Source organism: Primulina eburnea, chromosome 7 (assembly GCF_022965805.1).
Source record: "Primulina eburnea isolate SZY01 chromosome 7, ASM2296580v1, whole genome shotgun sequence".
Taxonomy (NCBI): Eukaryota; Viridiplantae; Streptophyta; class Magnoliopsida; order Lamiales; family Gesneriaceae; genus Primulina; species Primulina eburnea.
The window spans coordinates 15,597,916-15,618,023 of NC_133107.1; the positions used below are offsets into that span (position 1 = coordinate 15,597,916).

At 36.4% G+C, this 20,108-nt stretch overlaps 1 long non-coding RNA gene across 1 annotated transcript; it reads right to left on the reverse strand.

The window, feature by feature from the left end:
- Positions 1–18,089: 18,089 nt before the first annotated feature.
- Positions 18,090–19,496, reverse strand: LOC140836164 (uncharacterized). Its single transcript, XR_012118989.1, has 3 exons — positions 19,370–19,496; positions 18,768–18,820; positions 18,090–18,218 (listed from the first exon to the last, which is right to left on the reverse strand). It is a non-coding gene; the product is annotated as an uncharacterized lncRNA (long non-coding RNA).
- Positions 19,497–20,108: the final 612 nt, after the last annotated feature.

The window sequence follows — 20,108 nt, forward strand, 5'->3', positions numbered from 1 at the left end:
ATCCCCAACGGAGCCTGCAACCATAAAACTTCAAGGACACATCAACATCATAACTTTTCTGAAAACGCAGTTTGAGCAGTCCCACGAAAAACACTATAACTCACTCAATTCTTGTCCAAAAATCTCGAATTTTATATCAAATCAAAGGTATCGAGAAGTTCTACAATTTTCTAGTTGAAAGTTTTCTCAAAATCTCGACCTAAAATTCACAGTTTCAAGCAGAACAGTAAAAACGTGATTTGTTTTTTATCTAAAAAGGACTCCAAAGGCGATTTAAACATGATTGCTCAAACTTTTACACAACATACACATGGTTTTACGCATAAATACCAACGCACGCATAATATGACATGATCGATGCATCAAGAACAGAATATACGTGCCTTTTGATATCAAATGTTACCGAAACGGCGTTACCGAAGCGGAGATGGAAGCGAGGTTGATCCGGGACGATTGTGGCACCGTTTTCTTTGAAGAAACTCCACAAAACTTGCTGTAATTTTAGAGGGGAGGGGCGGCTTGCTCTATGAAGGAAGAACCCTAGTTTTCTTTTAAAAGAATGAAGTGAAGAGAGAAATAAAATTGTGTGTGTGTATACTTGTACGTGTGTGTGAGTGTGTGTTAAAGTGGGTGTGTGCGTGAGTTAGGAACTAGATTAGGGGAATGATTTGCTAATTAGTAATTAACAATGCTAATCAAGGTGCTAATTAAGATAAATTAAAAATACTAATTAAAGGGTAACCCACACTAACTTAATCAAACTCCACAATTAAAATAGTTACACACCAATTTTAAAAGTTTCAAACTCTTAAATCACTCAATACATAAATGAGGGTTTAAAATACTAAAACTCTATAATTTTATTTAAAATGCCCCATCCTGAATCTTAAAAATAAAATAACACATTTTAAATTTGCCAAATTCTTCACTGGTCTCTTTTCCTCAATCCCGCCTCGAATAAACGCCTGAAACATAAACTCGAAAAACATTTTAACGTGTATCACAATGAACATGAATAATTTAAAATAATGCATTTTCATAAATTATGCATGGCTAAAACTCATTTAAAAATAATTAAATGATCTAATAATTAAATGAATGTATGGGTTATACGTGTACTGAATTTGGGCACTACAGTTGCTGTTCAGAAATTTGACAATATCAAAATGAAGGTTGGAGAATTAATGAATGAGTATGATGAAAGGGTGAGCAGTATTGTAAATGAATTAAATGCACTCGGAAAAGTGTATAACAACAAAGAGGTTGCACTAAAAGTGATGAGAGGTCTTCCAAAGGAATGGGATGTCAAAACTATGGCTATGAGAGAATCTAAAGACTTGAACCAGATCGAACTTCATGAACTATTTGCTGATTTAAAAGCTTATGAATTTGAATTGCAGAACAGAGAAGGAGAACCATCTACTCCTACAACTACAACTACTTTAGCAGCTGTCAGAACTGAACCAACTAGTTCAGCCGAGAAATCTGTTGATCAGTTAAGCAATGATGCTATCTCATTATTTATCAAAAAGTTTGGGAGGTTCATGAGAAAGAACCAAGGAAAATTTCAGAAGCAATACCAGAGAAATAATTCCAAAGAAGAAACAAATGCTTGCTACAATTGTGGCAAAATAGGTCATTACATTGCTGACTGTCCTAAACCTAAAAAAGACAGTCAAGGATCAACTGACATAAGAAAGAAACCATATGAGCATAAGAGAAGACCCAGAGATGATAAGAAAACCTACAGAAAGAAACACGAAGTACTATTAGCTGAAGAAAACAAATCCAAATGGGCAGAAACTGATAGTGACGAATCAGAACCAGAAAGTTCATATAGCTCAAGTGATGAAGAGGGAGTCAAATGTCTAATGGCAAATGATACTGAAGCAGAATCTACAAGTCAACAGGTATTTGATTTTAGTTCAACTGATTTTACACGAGAAGAACTCATTTTAACATTGCATGAAATGGTAAATGAGTACCAGAAACTTGCATCATCATTTGAGGAAATAAAGTCAAAGCAAAATGATCCCATGGACAACAAAACCAAAACTGATGAATCAGTTGATGGGTTGAGTCTAAAAAGGGAAATTGCTGAGCTAAAAGCAGAGAGAAAGAAAGATCCTTGAAAATTCAAAACAGACTGAAATCATCCAATCTTGGAATAAGTCGTCTACTGCACTGAATGAGATGCAGAATTCACAAAAATCAGTTTCTGATAAAACTGGTTTAGGGTTCAGTAATCAAGGAGAAACGTTTTCAAATGATAATCAACCAAAGCTGACAATGAACAAAGGGAAGTACATTCACTTTGTCAAATCAGCAATGGTACAAGAACAAATTGAGCCCAGTAAACTGATTGAACAACCTACTGAGAAGTTGAACAAGGCTAGAAGATATGGAATTGGCTATAGTCAAAAGCCTTCAACTGATTCACAAAGCGGGTCATCAAAAAGATTTCACAAAAACTATTCGAATGGCTATATCAACTACTATAACTGCAAGCCAGTTCAGAAGAGATACAGATTGAACAATCAGTTGAATAAGACTAAACCACATAATGTATCATCTGTACACTATTCACCAAGCGCACAAAAACCGAGAAAAACCATTTGGAATACAGCTACTGGAAAGTCAGTTAGACTAATCCAAGTATGGGTTCCAAAGGGACTAATAAGCTTTGGATCCAAATAGATATGGGTACCAAATCATATTATGTGTGTGCTTGCAGGTAACAGGTACAAATAAAAATTCAGTATGGTATTTGGACAGCGGTTGCTCACGACATATGACAGGAGATGAAAGTATGCTATCTCAACTGATCAAATATAGTGGTCCAAACATCAGTTTCGGAGATAATTCCAAAGGAAAAACCGTGGGTAAGGGTAAGATTATCAATGGTAACTTTACTATTAAAGATGTTTTATTAGTAGAGAATCTGAAGTATAACTTGATTAGTATCAGTCGGTTATGCGACAATGGATTCTCGGTACAATTTGATAAAAACTCATGCTCAGTGAAAACATCAACTGATGAAATCATACTAAGTGGTAAACGATGTGGAAACACATATAAAGTCAGTTGGAATGAACAGCCTCATGCACCAATATGGTTTATTGCTTCAAAATCATCTCAAAACTGGTTGTGGCATAAAAGGTTAAATCATTTAAACTTTAAATCCTTTGCTTATCTGAGTAAACATGAACTTGTAACTGGTTTGCCCAAAATAAATTTTTCAAAAGAAAAACTTTGCTCAGCATGTCAGTATGGAAAACAAGTACGATCTTCTTTCAAAAACAAGGGCTGTAAATCTTCAACCCGATGCTTAGAACTATTGCACATGGATCTCTTCGGTCCAATACCAATCATGAGCTTAGGGGGAATGAAATACACCTTGGTGGTCGTAGATGATTTTTCAAGATTTACTTGGGTTATATTTCTCAAATCCAAAGACCATACGGCTGCACAACTGATTAAACTCTTCAAAAGACTTTTAAATGAAAAATCAGTTGGGATTGATCGAATCAGATCTGATCGAGGAACTGAATTCATCAATCAAACACTTTCAAGTTTTCTAGAAAATGCTGGAATCAAGCATGAGCTCTCAGCAGCAAGAACTCCTCAGCAAAACGGTGTTGCTGAGAGAAGAAATCGGACCCTTAAAGAAGCTGCTAGAACAATGCTTGCTGATTCTGGCATTTCTCAAAGATTTTGGGCAGAGGCAGTAAACACTGCATGTTATACCCAGAACAGATCAATGATTAATAAGAATCATATGAAAACACCATATGAGATCTGGCATGGAAGAAAAAGTATAATCACTTATTTCAAAATATTCGGCTGTAGATGCTTTATTCATGATAATGGTAAAAATTACTTAAAAGCATTTGATGTCAAATCTGCAGAAGGAATATTCCTTGGATATTCATCAGTTAGTATAGCTTATAGAGTCTTTAATAAGAAAACTTTAAATGTTGAAGAATCTGCGCATGTTGATTTTGATGAAACTGTACTAACTGATAAGCCAACTGATCAAGTTGAGCTAGCTGATCGATTTACAGATATCAGTTTGGAAGATGATGACAAAGATGAAAGTCATAACAATCAAGACATCTTTCAAACACCAGAACCAGAGATATTGGATCAATTAAATGAGCAGGATGTCAATGCTGACAATCAGTTATTAAAGCAAACTGATAACATTCAAATACCAGCTGACGAAGCATCAACTGAAGCTGAAAATTGCGTTCAGCTACCAACTGAAGAAATTGATGATGCAACAAATGCAGAGTACAGATGGAAAAAATCACATCCACCTCAACTGGTAATAGGAAATCCATCTGATCCAGTAAGAACTCGCAATCAAATGTTAAATTTATTTATTCATTCAGCATTTGTTTCACAACTGGAACCAAAGAAAACTGATGAAGCTCTTGATGATCCTAACTGGGTAAATGCTATGCAAGAAGAGCTGAATCAGTTCACTCACAATAACGTCTGGAACTTAGTTCCAAGACCAACTTCAAAAACCATTATAGGTACAAAATGGGTGTACAGGAATAAACTAAACGAGGACGGCTCAGTTATACGCAACAAAGCAAGACTAGTAGCACAAGGATATAGGCAAGAAGAAGGAATTGACTACGATGAGACGTATGCTCCAGTTGCAAGATTGGAAGCAATCAGAATATTTCTTGCTTATGCATCTCACAAAAACTTCAAAGTTTACCAGATGGATGTGAAGAGTGCATTCCTAAATGGTCAGTTACAAGAAGAAGTATATGTCGAACAACCTCCAAGTTTTGTAAACCACAAACTTCCTGATCATGTATATTATTTGAACAAAGCATTATATGGTCTTAAACAAACTCTCAGGGCTTGGTACGAAACTCTTTCAAAATTCCTAACTGATCATGACTTTACAGTCGGATAAGTTGATAAGACCTTGTTCAAATTTACTAAAAATAATCATATTCTACTAGTTCAAATTTATGTTGATGATATAATTTTTGGGTCAACTAACCCCAAATTGTGCGAAAAGTTTGCTAAGTTAATACAGGATAAGTTTGAAATGAGCATGATGGATGAACTGACATTCTTTCTTGGACTACAAGTGAAGCAACTGGAAACTGCTGCTAAAAGAATTCTGAGATATCTTAAGGACACGGAAAATGTTGGGCTATGGTATTCCAAAGACTCCACCTTCAATTTAGTTGGATACTCAGATACTCAGATGCAGATTATGCAGGATGTAAGCTTGATCGCAAAAGTACAAATGGATCTTGTCAGTTCTTAGGAGACAGACTGATATTTTGGTTCTGCAAAAAGCAGACATCCATAGCTACCTCAACAACTGAAGCAGAATATATTGCTGATGGTAGCTGTTGTGCACAACTGATCTGGATTCAGCAACAACTGAAGGATTATGGAGTAACATCAACTGAATCGCCCATATTTTGTGATAATACCAACACAATTGACATCACTTACAATCCAGTTCTTCACTCAAGGACCAAGCATATAGATGTCAGGCATCACTTCATCAAGGATCATGCGTTAAAGAAGGATATTCGACTAGAATATATTTCAACTGAACAGCAAGTAGCTGACATCTTCACAAAACCATTACTCGAGGCTAAGTTTTCTTATTTTCGAAATATTCTTGGTTTAATTGATTTATCTTAGAAATTATTAGTAATATTGCTTCACTAACAGAATTATACGAAGAAAATAAGAACACAACAAATTGAAAATAACACTTCATTAAGAATACCAACGTTCCCATTTTACAGAAGATATCATGGAATCAACTGAATCTAGCCACGCCCTAACCCAATCATTTAACTCATAAATTCGAACTCTAGCAAATGCCCTAGATTTCGAAATCTTATCAACAACATGCCACTCTTTCCATAGCATCGCCTCCAAAAGACATTTATCTTCAACCAAATCCCTAACATGTCTAACTTCAAAACGTTCAAGGTATTTCAGTGCTCTTGCCTCCTGAGCACGAGTGGGAATAGCACCACTGTCACTCACCCTCTTCAACTCATGAATCTTTTCCCATGTTAGCATCACCTTTTGAAAGACATATATCTCCATCTTTCTCTTGATATTTGTTAAACGGGGGTTGACTGCTCAGCAACATGAACATGAGTGATGCTGCATGCATCAGAATCAGACATATTGAAATATTTTTGAACCTATATTGCATCACATTTTTATCACTATCATCTTATTTATAGGAAAATGACGTTGGAAGCTGAAGAGTCTCAAGACAATTAATGCATCTTTCACATTTACCAAGGACTTTAAGTTGTCAGTTGTTCATTGTCAACTGACACCAGTTTGAATTTTGTTCATAATTGTTTAAATAGTCCCAGTTCATGATCAACATATGACAGTTAGTTTCTCATCAGTTTATGTCACAACTAATGAAATATATCATTTGCAGAAAAACAGAGTTAAAATCAGATAAATATTTCATTACTTATAAATGTTGGTCTGGATTACATCATCATACTTCTTCTCCACAACAATTATCCAAAATTTCAGCCAAACAGATAAAGAAGAAGGAGCAGTCATGAGAAAGCTGTGGGAATGAGCTATGCGCCTCAGGATCTTCAATTCCTTGCGGAGCATCAGCTGATACATGTGACAATCCTTGAAGACGTCCACCCACACAGCAATCACTACAAGAAAAACGCCCAACAACAACGCAGCTACGACAACGGTTTTTCAAAAAAACCGTTGTCGTATAGTTTTTAACAACAGTTTTAGTGAAAACCGTTGTCGTAGGTGTGTTTTGACAACGGTTTTGTAAAAACCGTTGTCTTTTATGGTGTCAACGACAACGGTTTTTCTAAAAACTGTTGTCTTTCAGCGTTTTTTTTGGACAATCGACAACGGTTTCTTAAAAACCGTTGTCTTAGATATGTCTACGACAACGGTTTTAAAAACCGTTGTCTAAGAGCGTGTTTTTTTGGGATACGACAACGGTTTTAAAAACTATTGTGTATGAGCGTGTTTTTTTTCGACATACCACAACGATTTTATAAAAACCGTTGTGGATTGGTGTTTTATTTTTTGACAAACGACAACGGTTTAATAAAACCGTTGTTGTTTGACGTTTTTTTTATAGAAACGACAACGCTTTTAGTGAACCGTTGTAGATTAGCGGTTTTTTTTTAAACCGTCGCCGATTCAAACTAGCGACGGATTATAACTGCCGCTATTTATAAATCGGCGACGGTTTAGCGACGGTTTAAACAAAAAACCGTCGCTATTAGCGACAGGTTTACTATAACCGTCACAAAGTTTAATGTAGCGACGAATTTAAAACCGTCGCAAGAAGCAGATCGGCGACGGTTTTAGAAAATCCGTCGCCGATTTAAATTTAAAATAGCAACAAGTTTTTGAAAACCGTCGCCGATTTAAAATAGCGACAGGTTTTTGGTCATTATTCTATTTTTAAATTTTTTAACAGTTCTTGAGTGTCTTTTATCCGTTGTCGTTTATTCAATTTAGCGACAGTTTTTTCTTTAACCGTCGCGAAAAGTAGCGACGGTTGTACTTAAACTGTCGCCGATTTACAATTTTGCGACAGTTTAATCTATACCGTCGCTAAATATAGCGACGGTTATAAAAACATGTCGCATGTTTAAAACTAGCGACGGATTTTGCCAAAACTGTTGCTAAATTAGCGACCGTTAAATACAAAACCGTCGCAAAATGTAGCGACAGTTTAGATTAAAACGTCGCCGATTTACAATTTCGCGACGGTTTACATAAAACCGTTGCCATTTTCAAAAAATTTCCTTCCCCCCATTTTCTTTCACCACTCTCTATAAATACACACAACTTTACTTCAATTTCTTCCACTTCACTTCACAACAATTAAAATTTTTCTCACTTACACGATTTTACGACTTCACAACACTTAAATTTTTGTCTCTTCACGATTTTACAACTTCACAACACTTCAAATTTTTATCTCTTACATGATTTTTTTACCACTTCAAAACGATTAAAATTTTTATCTCTTACACGATTTTATCACTTCATGACTTCTAAATTTTTTATCTCGTCCACGATTGTATCAATTGAAAACACATATTTATTAAATTCTTAAATTTTTTTTATTTTACCTAAAATATTAGCAATGGAATCTATAAACCGTCGCTAATTAGCGACAGTTTAGCACATGAACACCGTCGGTAAACGTAGCGACGGTAAAAGTAAACTGTTGCTAAATATAGCGACGGTATTGTAAACCGTCGCTAATCAGCGACGGTTATTATATACTCACCATCGCAAATATCTTTTGCGACGGTTATCAAAACCGTCGCAAATTGTAGTTTCGACAACACTCTTTATTTTGCGACTATTTTAAAAACCGTCGCAAATTATAGCTACGACACCGGTTTAAAACCCTTGTATAACCGTTGTCGTTGCTAAAAATTACAACGGTTTAACACTGTTGCAAAACCGTTGTCGTTGCTAGAAAAGACAACGGTTTAAAACCGTTTTCATTGAAGACACTTTCAACAACACCCTCAGTTAAACAGTTTTATCTGGCCTACGACAACGGATTTTATCCGTTGTCGTTTGGCGTTTTTTTTGTAGTGAATATTCAAGTGCTCTCGCACTTGATTCAGTTTTGCCACCAATTCAGGAGTTGTGGCCTCCCCAGAGTTATATAAGAGCTCAAGCTCCAGCAATCGCTCCCAGTAATGCATACTTTCATAGAAGACTTCGTCTTCTATCTCAGCCTTCCTGGCCTCCACAGAAAAAGGAGAAAAACTTGAGTCACCCGTATCAGACATTTTTGAATATTTTGGATGATATGTCTCAAACTAATTGAGTCATTTCTATTTATAGGAGAATATCAAGAAAGCTGAAGAGACGTAACGGTTCAGCAAGACCAATAACTTCTCTGACTCTTAAAATTATTTTGTAGCACTACTTTAATTATTATATGCACCAATCTAGGGGGAATGTCAGTTTTTAAAGAAGTTAACTGAGAAGACAATCGTTTTTGAATTCTCAACTGATTTGAATCAGTTTCCCAACTGATCGTTCAATTTGAAAATTGTACAAATCTTCTCACATAAGTTAACCAATTAAAAACTTATTATATTCCAAATCAAGTGACGTGACTAAATTCTTATGACGTGGCATATTTTAAAACCACTCATTATTATATACACACGATTACAGCACACGTGCACACGTTTTTATTCAAAAAATTTCCCGGACTGACACGTGTCCAGAATTTGAACAGTCACAAACAAAACCATTTTGCCCGCTTCACTTCAGTTCCATTCTTCACAATTACAATCAGTTTCTAAGAGTATACAAATTTCAGAATTTATTCTCTTCAATTTGCAGATCTCTACACTTTCCGAAATGGCAAACCAGATCCCAGCCCATATTTTGAATACGATGGTCATCGATTTTAACTCGGTTCTATCGATTCAAGAAGCAGACGTTAAGAATGTATTTCTAAAGCTTGAGTCAGCAGGTCTCAGGATGTTCTTAGGAAAATCTTCTCAGAAGATATATCTCAAGGAGGTCAATGAATTCTATCGGAAGGAATTTATCACTGCTAATGACACTATCTCTGTGACTATCAATGATCAGTTACTACTCCTTTCTGAAGAAGCTTTCAGAGAAATCTTTTCTTTGCTTACTGATGGTTATGTCAACTTTTCTGAAGAAAAAACTCAGGACATTGAAGAAATGCAGTCTTGATTATCTGCTGATGGACGGAAAATCAAGGTTTCTGATCCAAAGAAGGAATTGAAACCAGAAATTCAGTTGTTAGCTGATATCGTGGCAAAGGGAATATTAGCAAAAGCCGGTTCTTATGCTGCTCTTACACTCGAAAAATTCCAGGTAATGACCATAATCATGGGTGAAAAGAAAGCAAATTGGAGATATATTCTTTTTAACATCTTGAAGAATATGCTCAAGTCATTCAAATAGTCATGTGGCTTTGCCATTCAAATCAGTTATCTGTTAAAACTGAAGGGTTTAGTAGCTGAAAATACTGAAGCATCATCAAAATTCAAGGTATTTATTGCCAAAAACACCTTGTAATCAAAAACCAAACTAGAAGTTGGGCCATCACCAGTCAAGAAGGCCAAAACAACAAAAAGGAAATTGATTCTCAATGAATCAGATTCAGAGAAAACTCCTTCCCCTAGGCTTGTCAAGAGTCCAAGGACTAAAAAAACCAAACCAATAACAACAGTTGAAGTTATTCAATCAGCTGCTGAACAGCCCATTCAAGCTATCCCTTTGCAAGTAATCTCACCTGATGATTCAGTTACCAAAGCAAAGACACCAGCTAAGGTAAGAGCTCCCTTGACTCTTGTAAATCACCCTACCATCTTGCCTAGAGCCAGATGTAAAGGTATAATATTAAGGGAACCAGTGCCATCTACACACTCTGGAATGGATCTTCCTCACACTCTCTCAACTGACAAAGGAAAAGGCAAGCTGGTTGAAGAACCCCGGCCATCCAATGTCATTCAAACACACATTGACCTAGTTTGGGAACAGGTCAATGCATTTGCCACATCACAATCAAAATCTTTTGATTGTTGGAAAAGCTTCAGAACAGAAATCTTTGCCAAAGAACTGAAGCATAAATCTCAACTGAAGAAGTTCATCAAGCTAGAAGCGATTGTGATGAAAGTAGTCAAAGCTGCTACAATTCCACAGGCATTAGAAAGGCAGAAATATTTCTTTGATCAGATTCGCGTCAGAAAGCTAGCAAGAATCGTAGGAAAACTGAAGTCCAGCTACAATCCCTCAAGTCCAACTGCATACAATGATAGAGTTGTGTTCACTCAACTGGACACATATCTTAGTAGTCTGCAGAGGGAAATCAGATTTTGGGAAGAAGATCAGGAACTAGTTCTTCATGACAAACCACTCAACTCAAATACTGAAAAAGATTTATCCTCCTCTCCACAAAAAGAACCATCTCCACAACAGGCAACTGAAAAGCCAGTTCAGGGAATACCTCAATCCTCTCAGACAGAACATCAGCTATATTCTGAAGCAGAACTATCCTTGGCAAACATTGATGAAATCATTCAAGCTGTTGCCTTGGAAGCTCAGCTAGGGGAAATACAGTACGACTCAGTTACCCATTCAGCTGAACAACCAGAGCAAGACATTAAGATATCATCTGAAGCACCAGCTGAGTCACTTATTGCTGAAAAATTTATATCTGCTCAAACTGAAGATCAAACTGAAGTGCGAAACCAAACTTCAGAAAAAGAAATAACTGAATCGGAAAAAGCTCAAACTGAAGCACCAGTTCAGTCAGAAAGTTCTGCTGAACAAGTTATTCAAACTGATGAACAAGCAAAATCCTCAGAACAAGAAACTGCTGAACATGTAGAAGGTCAATTGCTCACTGAATCAAAGGAGCAAGAACAAAGTTCAGTTAACTCTCCCCAGGAAGCTCCTATGGATGAACCATCCATCTCCATCATTCAGCCAGACAGTCAAATCCTTGATCAAATCCAACCGTCATCATCTCAAATTCAAGAAAAAAATCCAGCTCAGCCTATGGCTGGAACAATGGAAACTAACCAAGCATTAGTCCTTTTTGAACAACCATCGAAGCATTCAGAAACACCCAGCCAGCGACCTCCAATTCAATCCACAGAAATGGATGTTGTTCTTGAATAAATTCAGAACATACAAAACAGTATGCAGAAGATGCTAGCTAAAATCAAGAAAATTCAATTCGAACAGCAATCGCATACTATCAAATTAGATTCTTTGATTGAATTTGACTCAGCAAAACTAAACGCTCTTCAAGCCAACATGGACTCTCTTAGCAGAACTGTGCATGAAATAAAGAAGGGGCTAGTTAGCTCACTCTGTACAACTCAGGATGTAATCAGTCAGAGAGTTGAGCGACTGGAAACCACTGTTTCAAATCAAATAGATTTGCTACAGACCTCCCTCACAACTGTTGCCTCAAGTATCTCAGCAGATGTAAAACTTCTATCCATTGACGTTCGAAAGTTATCAGACAAAATGGAGATGTTTGACAAAAAAGGGGAAGGACAGCTGAAGAAGAATTAATCAGATTAGTTATATTCTCAGATTTTATGTTATCTACAAGAAATCCAGATATTATATTCTCAGATTTTATGTTATCTACAAGGAATCCAGATATTATATTCTCAGATTTTATGTTATCTACAAGGAACCCAGTTATTTTATGATTCAATTGCGTAATCTACAAAGAGCTCATATATTCGATCTTAAATCACTTGGTTTTGTCAAACACCATAAAGGGGGAAATTGTTGGAAACTAGATTCTGGAGTTTGACAAAACATAAATCAATCGATTAACAAAATATGAATCAACTGATACGCGCAAGCAAATTCGGCAACTGAACTTATCAACTGATGTCAGTTGATACAATGATACAAAGTAAACTGATCAGTTGGAACTGATCAGTTAAAAACATTCAGCCGAATGTCTCTCAACTGAAGATGTCTCGGGAAAGAACATAGAAGACATAACAGAGCACGAGAACGCCGCACAACAACCAAGACTACTTAAGACAACGCATTCCGGACAAAGCAATTAAGACGCCGAACTACAATCATTGAAGAGAACATTGCCCAAGGAATGATGAAGTGGCAATCAACGGATACTAGAATTCAAATGCATATCAAACTTGCCGTTGAAAGAGAAGTATAAATATGACTAAAGAACACCAGAAAGGATAGACGATCACTCAATCTTAATCTTGCTATTACTCTGTCAAAATCTCAGCTCACTTTCATTTGAATTACTCGTAGCAATCAAGCTACAATCTGAGCTTATTAGCACTCTCTAAAAGTTGTTAGATTCAATTGTGCTAATATCAGTTACGCACTGAGAATATTGTATAGAACTAAGAGTTTCAGTTTTGGCAGTTGTAAGTCCAAACTGAAGTGGGTCTGTATAAGTGTTGTACTTGATCAAAGTCTTTTAGTGAATATCCTATCCTTGTGATAGAAGGGGTGACGTAGGAGTAATTAAATTCCCCGAACATCCAGAAACAACTCTTGCATATTTCTTTCAGTTTCGTATTCTATCTTTCAGTCAGTTACTTTCCGCAACTACTCTAATTTAACTGATTGTTATTGACCAACAAGATTCCAAGATTCAGTTTGTCACTAAACTGAACTCAAATATTGTTAAAGAACAATTTTAAGTGTAAGTGTTTATTCAACCCCCCTCTCCCTTCTAAACACTCTTGTTACGACAACCGATCCTATCACAATGCTTCACCCAAGTCCTGCATCGAGAATTTACTCGCTAACCATATTTTAGTTGATTGCAAAATCCCTACATCATTCTCAATGAGTATAATGTCATCAACATAAAGCACCGGGAATGTCACAGCAGTCCCACTGACCTTATTATACACACAGGGTTCCTCAGGATTCTTAGTAAAACCAAATTTTTTTATTGTACTATAGAATTTGAGGTTCCAACTCCTAGATGTCTATTTTAGACCATAAATAAATTCAACTCCTAGATGTCTATTTTAGACCATAAATAAATCTCTGAAGTTTGCATACCATATGCTCGCTTCCGATAGATGTAAATCCTTCAGGTTGAGACATGTAAATCTCTTCCTTAATATCCCCATTAATAAATGTTGTCTTGACATCCATCTGTTATAGCTCATAGTCATACCATGCAGCAATGGCTAGCAATATCCTTATATACTTGAAATTTGCGACTAGAGAAAAGGTTTTCTCAAAGTCAACTCCTTGTCTTTGAGTATAGCCTTTTGCCACCAATTGCATCTTGAAGGTCAACACCTTCCCATCCACCCCAAGTTTCCTCTTGTAAATCAGTTTACACCCTATGGTAACAGTTCCCTCAGGTGGATCCACAAGATTCCACAATTGGTTCTAATGCATGGAATTCATCTCAAATTCCATAGCTTCAAGCCACTTTGATGAATCGGCATCAGATAACGCTTATTTTAAGGTTATTGGATCACATCCATGGTTAGGCTCATCATGACACTCTTCAAGAAGCAAACCATGCCTCATAGGTGGTCTCGAGACTCTCTCGGATCTTCTAGGAGCTTGTATCTCCTCTCTTGGCTCTTCGGGTGTGGGTTCTACAATTATAGGTATCTCTCGAACCTCTTTGAGTTCTATAATCTCCCCTTTTCTATCTAATATAAATTCTTTTTCCAAAAAGGTTGCATTCCTAGAAACAAAAACCTTTGTTTCTTGGGGATGATAGAAATAATATCCAACTGAATTCCTTGGATATCCCACAAAGTAACATAAAATGGATCGACTATCCAATTTATCTCTCACTGCCTGCTTCACATAAGCAGGGCATCTCCATATTCCAAGATAAGATTATTTGGGAGGTTTACCCATCCATATCTCATATGGTGTTTTATCAACTGCTTTTGAATGAACATTGTTCAACAACAGTGTCGATGTCTCAAGTGCATGTCCCCCAAAGGATGGCGGCAACTCCGTGAACACCATCATAGACCAAACCATGTCCATCAAAGTTCGGTTACGACCTCTGAAACACCATTAAAATACTGGTGTAGCATGCGGAGTCCACTGCGAGAGAATCTCATTCTCCCTAAGATACTTTTGGAACTCCGCACTCAAGTACTCACCACCGCCATCCGATCGAAGTGACTTGATGCTTCGTCTCAACTGTTTCTCTACTTCACTACTGAATTCTTTGAACTTTTCAAAGGCTTCAGATTTGTATTTCATCAAATACACATACCCATACCTCGAAAAATCATCGGTAAAGGTGATGAAGTAGGCATGTCCATGCTTAGTGGTGATGCTAAGTGGACCGGTCGCACACATCTATATGGATCAAATCCAATAATCCTTTGGCTTGCCCCACATGGCCCTTAAAGGGAATTTTGGTCATCTTTTTTTTAAGACAGGATTCACAAGTCGTAAGAGAATTAATATCAGACATATCAAACATGCCTACTCCCACTAGCTTGTTCATCCTTTTTAGGAAAATATGTCATAATCAAGCATGTCATAATTGTGCCGAATTTAGAGTATCTTGTTTTCGCTTGTTTGTTGTTGTTATTTTTTGGACATTGTTTAGTGGAATATCTTTCAATTTTAAGTTATAAGATCGTTTTTAAGTTCTCATTTACCAATTAAACATTCATTCTTGTAAATGTTTCAAACACCTTTGCTAAATAAATAAGAATATCCATCTTTATCAAGCATAGACATGGAAACAATGTTTTTCACCAAATCAGGTACAAACAAAACATCTCTTAAAATTAACTTAAAATCATTGTTCAAAAGTAAGTAAACATCTGCAATCACTTTGGCTACAACTCTTGCCCCATTGCCCATCCTCAAGAAGGCCTCACCTTCCCTTAGTCTCCTACTTCTTCCCATCACCTGCAAATCATTACAATTATGTGAGCAACAGTCGGTATCTAATACCCAAGAAGTTGAGTTAATTGAAATGTTTACTTCAAAATAGAACATACCGTTTCCAGAACCTTTATAGACAAGATATTCTCTGCAGTTACGCCTCCAATGTCTAGCCTTCTTACAGTGATGACAGATATCAGCAGTCTTGTCAGCCTTAACTGGTGTGGCTGCCACAGCAGGACTCGGAGTTTGTCTCTTCAAGGGCACGTTCTACTTGGGATGTTGAAAAGAACGCTTCTTTCCCTTCCCATGTGGTCCTTTCTTCGTACCAGATGAAGAACCCAGGTAAAGAACCGACTTCTCTTTATTGATGGTGGACTCAAAGGTAACAAGCATATTCGCTAACTCCTCAACGGTAGGCTCCAGTTTTTTCATGCTGAAATTCACCACAAAAGGATCAAATGAGCTAGGCATTGACAAAAGCAACACGTCAGTGGTCAACTCCGATGGCAATGTAAGATCCATGCCATCAAGCTTGTCCACAAGCCCAATCATCTTTAGGCCATGCTCATGGACCGAGGACCCATCACGCATGCATAAAATGATCATCTCGTTGACGGTAGCATGACTAAGAGGTCCTGTTTGCTCACCAAAGTGCTCCTTGAGATGCAAATGAATGTCAACAACACTCTTTGCATCCTCAAAACGCCTCTGCAGATCATCATTCATAGAAGTCTGCATATAACACTTTGCTTTCAAGTCATGGTCATAACAATCCTTTTAAGTCTGCAATTCCTCAAGATGCAGCTAGTCAGAGCCTCAACATGGGGCGTCTCAGTAAGTGTATATGATATCCTTTCCGAATTCAAGATAATTTTCATATTTATTAGCCAATTCATGTAATTAGGTCCGATTAAAATGTGTTTTTCGAGTATTGAAGATAACGGGTTGTGTATCGAAGACTTTGTCAAATTTGTACTGAAAAGTAAAACAGATAAATGTTAATAACTATTTTAAAATATTTAGTAAGATATAAAGTATGGAATTTTACTTCATAAATTTTCACTCCCACTGTTTTGACATTTTCACTACTCTCTAATAAAAACAAAAAACTCCTTTTCTCGGTAGGTACGTAAGGTCCAACCAGCAAATTATGATCTCGAATAAAATCAGCCAATCATAATTCCTAAAAATTAGTTTCCAATTGAATCTCCTTGCAACCTTTTACATAAACTTTTGTCTCACGTTTGATTAGGACCCAATAATATGACGTCGTTCATCTTTACGTGTCAAACCTTACCCATCGATGTTGAAACTTAATGGATGGTCGTCATGAGTTCCCTCAATAATATGAGCCGAAATCATGGGAGTTCCACGAAATTCACATCACCATGTCAATGGATGTCACATCATTCAGATATCCAGGGCTCCCTCGATAATATGAGTCAAGCACTGATCATGGGTAGCGTTCATCATCCATCCATTGTCGATGGAAGACATGGAAATTATAAACACCTATATAAATCTCCTTTTCGGGGTTGACATTAATTTTGAATCTTATTGAAAATGAGGGTTTTTAATTTTGAAAGGTCTCATCATTAATTTTGAAAGGTCACATCATGATTTTTACGTGTTTTATTGCATTAGTTGTGTGTGTTTGCATTGTGCATGCGTAAATTTCGTTGACATTTTGTTCGTTTTAGAGTAAGCATATGCATTTGATCATTTCTCACTTGTGCGTGACGAATTTGCAGGAAAAATGGCCGGAAAACTAAAATCGCAGCCAAGTGCCAAGCTAAGAAGATAATATGCAGAAGAGGCGGCGCTCGGGCGGTGAAATTGTACCGCCCGGGCGTGAGAGAAATCAGGCAAAGAGATGAAGCCCAGAGAGGTCGGCGCTCGGGCTGTAGTTTTATACCGCTCGGGCGCGAGAAGTGATCCAAGAAGGAAAAGTTACAGAAGATGTGGCGCTCGAGCAGTAATTCTCTACCGCTCGAGTGCGAGAAGCCACATTCCCCAAGTGCTCTACAGAGAGTGTGGCGCTCGAGCGGTAATATTCTACCGCCCGAGCGACACTTATTTTTGGGAAGATTTCTTGTCCGATTCCCTACCTTATTTTGGAGGAGAGGATGATATGGAAAGGGGAGGAGGACGTTTTTGGAGAACATTCAGACTTCTTGGAGAGCCGTCGCAAGCTTTGGAGAGAATTTTGTGCTTGGATTGAAGATTTGAAGATTTCCGGGCATCTCCCTTCGTGTTTTTCGTCAATTCTTGTATTTCTAATCTAGTTTTTATCATTCAAACATTGTTTTGTTTATTTCTAACATGAATTCGAGTAGCTAACTTTATTATTTGTTGGGATTTAAGGGGATCCTACCCCGAACGTTGATTTGAATTAATTTATATTTCGATTGTTGCATTATTCTTGATTATACTTGTGGCGCCCGGTTTAGGAATTCATAATTATTCCCTTACTAGGTGCCACATTTACTTTCAATCTTTTTTATTGAATTTCTATTTTTATTTTTAGCATTATTATTATTAGAAAGATATTGTAGATAAAAATTTGAATATTTTCTACAATAATTTAAAGATTATCTACAAATATTTACATTCTTATTTCAAATATGTACAATTATTTTACAGCGGAAGTCTAACATTCATATGTACAATTATGTTACAGCGGTAGTTTAACATTCATTTATAAACAGATCATCTCAACTTTCAAATGCTCTTATTTCAGCTTCAGTTATTTTCCTGTTGTTCCAATTCGGGGGTTCCTGTGTCTGGAAATTACAATAGACGAAAAGAAACAGAGGGTTAAGTCTTTGAGGACTTAGTGAGTTTAAATCAGTATATGGCTTTTAAATAACACTTCATCATAATTATACATGAAATAATAGGAATAAAAATTTAGATATTATGAATGATATGCAATGAAATAATAGATAAATGAAAATTCATAAATTAACATTGGTGGCTCTAATCGAGCACTTTTTGCGAGTCGGGTGAACCATTCTCCGGACCGAAATATTCGGTGCGCGTTGTTCAGATGAACCATATACCCGGGACTTTTGACCTGTTGTTCATTGGACTCATTTTCCGGGCCGAAGCCACGTTGTCCAGTGGACTCAATTTCCGGACCGAAATCCGTTGTCCATGACTCCATTCATTCATTCATTCATGATATATCAATCCATTCATAAATATGCAAGAAAATATATCAGTAATTGAAATGAACAGTGGATGGTATTTGAACATTAAATAAATGCTATTGAAATTTCCAGGCCAAATGCCAAAGGCTTTAATAGAAGAATGAATAGTAATTTCCTCACCTGATAACTTACAATTTAGGCTTGATTAATACTCCGAGTTCCTGGAGCAAGTCCTAAAATATATCATGAATGATATTTATATGTTAGAGGTTTTTAAGTAACTAGCTGATCATTTCCAGATTATTTTTTGTTCAAAATTTAACCCGGTTGATTTTACTTAAGTTTCAAAAATTCATACTAATTAGAAGGTATATCCAAACATTACGAAAGTTGGCCAAAAAGTCGGAAATATCACCAGCAATGATCGGCCACCGGAAATTCACCGTTCCGGCGGCGCGTGTAGTACACGCGCTGACATTTCCGGCGCGTGGCTGGCCGTCCGGCGGCCACGCGCGGCCCGTTTTTTTCCGGTATGTGTAACTTTTGAATATCGTGAATTCTTTAGTTGAAATTTTTGTCAAATTCCTAGCCGATCAATACCAGAATTAAATATCGTTGTATGGCTAACTGAGGTACTCCGGCATTCCGGAAATGTCAGTTCTGGCAATATTTTGGGACGACGGACGATATTTACTTTATCTATGCAACAAGAGATACAACTTTGTTATTAAAGTCGGCCTCTAGTTTGGTGTGTAACTATAAGAAAAATAAGCGAAAAGTACCTAGCTTGAATACGGTATACCGTTGCCGATTTGCGGAATATCTTTGTTGGATTTCCTTGTTTTCGGTCGATCCTCTTACGTCATCTCTAGCGCTATATTGTTTTATGATATGAGGTGAATAGTTGGTGATTTATTGGGATTTTTCGGAAAGAAGTATGGATTTTTCTTCTCCTTCCCTCTTCCTTTCTTCCTTCTTCTCTTTTCCTTTCCTCTTCCTTCTTCCTTTCTCTTTCTTTTCTCTCTCGGCTGTATATGTGGTTTTGAGGATTTGTGAAGATGGAATTCAATATATATAGCCGAGACTCATGTTTATCTTTATTATTATTTTTTTATTTTTATTTATTTTTTTATTTATTAAATAGAAAAAATCTCATGTTTATCCAAACTTAATATTATTATATTCGTGTATCTAATTATTGAACCTAATTATCTTATATTGAACTTAATAATTTTTGTAATTAATTACTTAACATATATGTTGAGTTTAATTATATTATTTTATTATATTTTATTATATTTTGGGTATTTGATTTTGGAATGGGTACCTCATAGTGCTTGATGAATTTTTAAGTGTATTGTGATGTATTTTAATGTATTTCTAGATACTTTGGACAAATAAAATTTGTACCGAAAAAATAATGTGATAAAATTTTAAAAGTGAAAATAATAAAATTTATACTAATAAAAATGCATTTATGCACCTTTGTTTTTAGGGTGTCACAATATCCCCTCCTTTTAT